Raw genomic sequence first — 6,556 nt, forward strand, 5'->3', positions numbered from 1 at the left:
TGGTATAGTGGCTCCGACTGGGGATATTGGGACCAGTTTCCTAGAGAGGATTGATTTGATAATGTTGATGGGATGATATAATATGTAATGGGAAATGATTCAACTAAGTATAACCTAATCGAACTACTAAACACGTGCATATATCTCAATCTAGCATTATCTAACTATAAATATACCTGGGAATAAAATAAGATATGTGATCTACAATGATGTCTCACAGCAATTGGTAATAAATATCATTCAACTCCCAAAAGAAATGAAATCATTTAACGATAATTGTTTTGGATAAATAGTTAGACAAAACAATTGAGATAAATATATCGCATATAGAAATCATTTATGTATACAAAACAGAATCAAAGCTAAAACATCATACATAAGTGTAATAATGTAGAACTATAATTCAGACTTTCAAACATAAAACAATTGAGAAAAATAAGTATTGCTAATACATAAATAAAACATAATCATATGATAAAAGTACCATATATGATAAGTCTTGCTCATGTGCTTTAGTAATATTGGCCCAATTTCATTCAATCCAATACACTCTAAGAGTACAGAAGTGCAATTTCTTGAAAAGTGTTTTTGATAAAATTTTGGACCCCTCTCTAAATGCATGAGAGGGGTTTAAATACCAAAATACATTCTTCAAAATAGATTATTACAAAAATAGCTGAGGAGGTTTAAAACAACCTTCCTCATAGTGGGAAAAACAAAACTAAAAATAGAATTAAACTAATGACTAGCTCCTTTGAACTTGAACTAAGTTAATCTGCTAACTTGATCTTTGAGGTTGCAAATGTCGATCATTGGTTTGAGATGAGGTAGTTGGATGATTGTTGATTTTAATTTCCCAACAAATATGGCATCTGATAAAGCTAGCACCATCTTTTGTGTAGAGGTTGTTAAACATTGTAGAGTCATCCATTGGTTGTGTGGTTTTACTAGAAACTGCCAGTATGTCTCCCAATTCATCCTGGTTAGCTGTTTAATTGCCTCTTCCTTTTCCTACGTTGCTTGTTTCCATTGCTTCTCTAGTTGTTTGAAATTTGGTAGAAAACCTGGTACGCACTTTTTGACAAGGTTGACACCATGGAGGTTTTTATTTACGGCTTCTATTATACTGCTTGCTGCTCCTGTTGCTATTGTTGTCACCCTTTCTGCCTATTTCAACCATGAACCCCAATTTGTAAAAAAATATCTTTCTATTGGTAAGTCAGCCTTTCTTCCATCCTTCAATTCTTGCCAGGTGATAAATTCAAAAACCTTTTTGTGGATTTATTTGTATTCAAACCTCATATCAATTACTTGGTTTGTCAATTTATCACTTATCTCACAGTAAGAATTTATTTGTGACATTTTTTGGCAGAATATTTCTTCTTGTTGCATTAATAGGGAATTGAGGCTAACTGCTTCTTTAATGAATTAGTCAATTTGTGAGTTATATTTGAATTTATCCTCCATGGCTTGCATTTGACGAATTTGTGAATCCTTTTCTGATAAGCTGGCCTGGTGCTGTAATCTCATCTACTCGAATTCTCTCTGAAGTTGGGCTACCTGTTGTTCTGCTTACTGATTAGTTTTTTCTTGTGCTAATTGTTGTTCAAGCAGCAAAATTTTTTGTTCCTTTTCCTTTAGCAGCATTCAGACTTCCATTTCCTTATCGATGGTTGTTGTGGCATAAGCTCCTACGAACTGTGACAACTTTGTGAGATTCTCTGATGGGTCAACAGGGGTGTCCTTCCACACAACATCCATTGGTTCATTTTCTAGAGTTGTAACAGTCATGGTGTCTAGTTTCCTTTTATTCCTTTGTATTTTAACTACAGCCTTATGAGTAGGATTGTAGAATATATCTAATGGAGGTATCTCTTCAATTCTCAAGACAATTTCAAAAGTAGGAAAAGTAGGAATGACCTCAATGTCCTGAGTACGTGTAGCTCCCTCCTCTGTGTTTCTAGATTTGTTTTATGCTGGGTTTGCCTGGGGGTTTTCAGTTCATATGTCTCCTCAAGATTTGTGTCTAGATGGAGCTTCTTATTGAATTGCTCCCATTCTTGTTCCAGGTCAATGACTAGAGCCTTACCTAATTGAGTTGAAGTAGAAGCAACCTCTGCTTGCTTCTTTGCCAAGGCATGTTCAGCTGTTTCCTCTTTAATTCCAGTTGTATCTTTCTCAGACTCTTTATTTGTGTTTCCTCCTCCATTTTGAGATTGTCATTCTGAGTGCTCCGACTTATGATTCGACTTCTCTTGGGTTTCTTCTTCAGAATTTTATTTTGAGCTTCCTTCAAGCTTATGCTAGGAATTGATTCTCTTATTGGTTCAATCTGTAATAGGTCTAATGGGACCTTTAACAGTCTCTTATTCCTACACACATGAAAATCATTAATATCTTCCGGGCTCAATAGTAATGATGCCAAATGTAAGACTTCTGAAAATGTTTGTGCTTCTTGAAAGAGGTCATCAAAGGCATCCTCTTAATGGGTGAACTATTTGACTTTCACTATAGTGGTAAATTCTTTAGCAATGTAATTCGGGTCATATTGTCTCCCTGGAACTGTGGCTAATTCCAGAGACATAATAATCTTTGCCTCCTTTACTGCATGACCATAGTCGTGTAGTGAAAAATCACCACATTATAATGGAAAGGTTGGCCAAATGGCTTTCATATGTTCTTCTAGTACTTTGGTTAAACAACCCTCCCTAGTTGTTTGGTAAGCTATTTCTCTGGCTAATAGCTTGTCTAGGACATAATATGGGAGTACATGCAAAGAAGAAATGCTCCCAAAAACTCTAATGTAGGTGAATGTCTCTTATGTGAACCATTTAGCAACTGGAAAGATGTCTACTTTGGCCTCTTTAGAAAACCTAGGGGTTGTTCTATCAAAAACAGTTTTATGAATAGGCAGCATAACACCCTGGAAGATTTTGTAAAAATGGGGATGGAATTGAGATTCCCACAAAATTTTATGGTATATATGGATGGGGAGCGAGTTCTGTACAGTCCACTTCCACCCCATGTTCAGAAACTGAGAACAAAAACAAATTGCGTCCATAGCAAAAGAACTCATAAAGAAAGGGGGGAAATACTTGAAGAAACAATTCTCTTCTTTCTATATTCCATAATGGCTTTTGCTAAATTGTCTGATAAAATCTGACTCCAGTTCATAATTGTTGCATTAACTATTGCATCAATTAACAGGAGCCACTCCATAGAAAATTTGGTGTTGTTGGGTCTAACAAATAACCTACACATCATTGCTTCTATGAAACTATGAGGGGCAGGAAGGGATGTTATCGAGTACATACTAGCTTTATCTCATTTGAGTTTGCCTCCGCCTGACTTCTGGGTCTGTGTAATGTCCAAAGGGTCCTCATTCTCTTTGGAGAAATGCTCAAGGAACTCTTTGTTATAGATATTTTGAGGCTCTGGTAGTTGGTACATTAGTCATAGATTGTCTGGTGAAAAAGACCCCATGACTTGTTGTCTTTTATTCCTAAAAGTACAGTCTGAGACATCTGCATCATCAATTACCCATTTTACCATATCTGTGTATGGAAATATAATTGGTCTCACAGATATTCGGTGCAAGAATGAACATGTTGTTTCAAAATAGGAGGCATCAGATGATTCCTGGGCATCAATCGTGGCCTTTGTTACCAGTGGCCTGGGCTTCTCTTCTTCTAACAGGTTATACATGGCTTCCCATGTCATGGTTCCTTCGTCTTTGTTGCATGTGGTATCGAAGAAAAGTAATATCATGTCTGATTTCTCAAATGCACTCGCCTTTCCCTCCTTCGCCATTCTTTCCAACATTATTTTCTGTGGAGTTTTCCTAAAATGGAGCAAATGGAAATTATCGGATAAACACAAAGCGAGAATGATAGTGAGAATTAAATGATAGATTTAACCCCGAAAGGTGAAAATAAAGGATCTTTTATTCGAAATGCAAAGGAAAGATATCAAATCACGTCGAGTCGTTCTTAACATAAATGTCATTAAAACTTATTAAATTCGCATTAACATCTTTTATCATGTCCTTTATTACTCATTTAAACTATCGCATCACAAATGGGAAGGGAAAAACTTTAAGGTGGTGAGTTTGAAGTGTGAAATGCCAATTATGTGATTCCGATAAGATTATCACAATATCGCAAATCTAAATATCACATTTTCAGTTGTGCGTTTTTCGTAGCTATTTAGAATTCTTCTAGATGCGAGGTGAGCAGCATACTTATCATTGTTTAGAGCACACTCTGCCTAAATGAATAATTATTGCGTAAAGTGCCTTTTTACTAAGCGTCAGACTTAACTTATAGTTTATAACATTTATTTTTATCGGGTCCAGGTTATATCACGTTTCGCAAACTTTTTGTAGTTCACAAGATTGGCCTGTAAGTAAAGCGTCACGATGTGATAAGTATTGGCTTGCTATACCCCAATATCGCAATTCGCATATTCCAACAAGCTTTGTGATTTGTGCTTTTCGTGAAAGCCGATATGTGATTGCGATAGGCACTTCATTTTACAAGAAATGCCTTAAGTCTTAGCTTTAAATGCAAAGTTCAATGATATCCTAAGTTTATTACAATGATCCCTTCCATTGCAATTCACGGGTCTCGGTTGTTAATTAGCCTTTGTCACACTTGGTCCAACGATATGCGATAAAGCGAGAATTGCCAGTCTTAAAAGGATTTGACTTGATATCTTAATTTATTTCTAAAAATTCAAAAATAAAGCGCTTAAGTGCTAAGTTTTTTGGAGGAATTTTTTTAAAGGGTCCCCATTTATTAATAGAATATTAACTATTAAACCAATAAATGGGAGGTTGTTGAATAGCAAAACAATTGGTGATTCATTGGAAGAACCAGTTATCTCTAATAGTCTTTTGAAACTTCTAAAACATTGAAAATAAAGATAGTTCATAAAATAAGAATTTGCATAAAATATAAGATAAGTAACATTTCTCTGAATAATAATAAAAAGTTAACCAAATTATCATCCACTTGATATCCTTTTCAAAATGAAAATTCCTTTGTTTACATTAGTGTTTACTTGGTTTAAAGATAAAACAGGGGGCTCTTGCAGATTAGCTTTTAGATATACACTTTTGTCACAGGTAGAGCCTCTGCTATCAGCAGGCGTCCATAGCCTTGATAGGGTTACCTTTTAACCATCAATGATTTAGTATCCCATCTAGATAAGAGTGCAATTTTTAGAGATAAATTCAGACTCATATACTTATTCTCTTTTCTTTCCTTTTTAGACAATTTATTTTTTCTTCTAAAAATTTTCTTTTTTCTACTTAAAGGTCATTATCTTGGTTTAGTGGCCAAAAGTGACAATGTAATTCACTGGTTGTAACTCAACTAAACAAGTTGTCTCATGACTAGACCCCTTGTCTTTTGATTAAAATAATCTTAAACCATTACCCTATTTTGATATGCAGTATTAGTAATGTCAGTTTATTAATTCCCTATGAACATGGTAAGTCGGATCTTGATGAGACCTCTTATCCTTTAAGTTTTAGTATATTTTAGAATTACACTCTAAAAGAGAAAAGTTTACAAGATGGGGAGAATTCTTGATTCCTTAAGAGTTTCTGGATGACAATTATAGAGTTAAAGGTACTTATCTGCAGAGATTCTTTGTTTTGTTAAAGATATTTTTCTTGACTGATCATAGAACAAAGGTGTCTTTATAAAGTTGAGGTTTTACAAAGGACAAATGATTTTGGTGGAAAACAAGCAAGTTTCAGAGAAATAGAACTTAGCTTATGTGTCAAATGTCAAAATTATTTTCTTAACAATCTCTACTTATACAAGCGAAAAATCAAAATATGAAAAAGAGATTTTTATTGAAAGGCCAAAAGTAAATACTATTTAACTTTTATTTTCCTAGGAAAAGTAAAGGCAATAGTGTACAAGGGATAGAAGAGGTTATCTTCTATGAAAAATATTTCTTCAAAATCTGCCCATTAACAGGCAAAGAATCTCTCTTGCCTGATAAATCTTGCAATAGAAAAGTTGATGGGCCGATTTGTTCCGCAATCTAAAATGGGCCAAGCCACATTCTTTGGAATTTGGTATGCTTACCTTTTTCCTTGTGTGATTTATCCCACTTCAATACAAGGTCTATGAGCTGAAAGGATTTAGGACTTATAGAATTTCCATCAAATGAAGACTTAACCAAATTTTGATGATGTGCATGTGTGATCTTGGCTTTATCTATTTCTTCTTCGAGTTTGAGGATGATTGCCTTAATTAAATAGAAGAGGAAGGATTTTCTTCAATAAATTGAACCAGGGCTAGAGAGGGAATAGCTACATTTGTAGGAAGAAAAACCTCTTTCCCATAGACCAAATTAAAAGGAGAATGTCTTATTGAGGCCTTCTGTGTTATTCGATCTGCCCATAGAGCAAATGTTAAATATTTATGCCAGTTTTTCTTACTTTGATAAATAGTTTGTTTGGTGATCCTTATGAGATTTTTATTTGTAGATTTAGCCAAACCATTTCTCTGAGGATAATAGTTAGCAAAATATTTAAGTT

The sequence above is a fragment of the Pinus tabuliformis genome, chromosome 3_1, assembly GCF_031772625.1.
Source record: "Pinus tabuliformis cultivar Carrire ecotype Pingquan chromosome 3_1, CPIR1, whole genome shotgun sequence".
Classification (NCBI taxonomy): domain Eukaryota; kingdom Viridiplantae; phylum Streptophyta; class Pinopsida; order Pinales; family Pinaceae; genus Pinus; species Pinus tabuliformis.